This window comes from Rhagoletis pomonella, unplaced genomic scaffold (genome assembly GCF_013731165.1).
Source record: "Rhagoletis pomonella isolate Grant_MI unplaced genomic scaffold, Rhpom_1.0 Rhpom_scaffold_00006, whole genome shotgun sequence".
In the NCBI taxonomy this organism is placed as follows: Eukaryota; Metazoa; Arthropoda; class Insecta; order Diptera; family Tephritidae; genus Rhagoletis; species Rhagoletis pomonella.
In genome coordinates, this window is record NW_023458560.1 from 14,686,271 (window position 1) to 14,687,188 (window position 918).

A 918-nucleotide genomic window follows, 5' to 3' on the forward strand; every position below is an offset into this window, starting at 1 on the left:
TACGCAGAGAGAAGTTCTGCGCAAAAATACTTCCGCCCTTCTTTTCCGGCAACACAGAAAGGAGAATTCTACTTAGTTAGGGTAATAATCCCTAAGCGCGGCCGAAGGCCGCCTACGCAGAAAGAAGTTCTGCGCAAAAATACTTCCGGCCCCCTTTTCCGGCAACACAGAAAGGAGAATTCTACTTAGTAAGGGTTATAATCCTTAAGTGCGGCCGAAGGCCGCCTACGCAGAAAGAAGTTCTGCGCAAAAATACTTCCGGTCCCCTTTTGCGGCAACACAGAAAGGAGAATTCTACATAGTAAGGGTTATAATCCCTAAGCGCGGCCGAAGGCCGCCTACCCAGAAAGAAGTTCTGCGCAAAAATACTTCCGGTCCCCTTTTCCGGCAACACAGAAAGGAAAATTCTACTTAGTAAGGGTTATAATCCCTAAGCGCGGCCGAAGGCCGCCTACGCTGAAAGAAGTTCTGCGCAAAAGTACTTCCGGTGCCCTTTTCCGGCAACACAGAAAGAAGAATTCTACTTAGTAAGGGTTATAATCCCTAAGCGCGGCCGAAGGCCGCCTACGCAGAGAGAAGTTCTGCGCAAAAATACTTCCGCCCTTCTTTTCCGGCAACACAGAAAGGAGAATTCTACTTAGTAAGGGTTATAATCCCTAAGCGCGGCCGAAGGCCGCATACGCAGAAAGAATTTCTGCGCAAAAATACTTCCGGCCCCCTTTTCCGGCAACACAGAAAGGAGAATTCTACTTAGTAAGGGTTATAATGCCTAAGCGCGGCCGAAGGCCGCCTACGTAGAGATAAGTTCTGCGCAAAAATACTTCCGCCCTTCTTTTCCGGCAACACAGAAAGGAGAATTCTACTTAGTAAAGGTTATAATCCGTAAGCGCGGCCGAAGGCCGCCTACGCAGAAAGAAG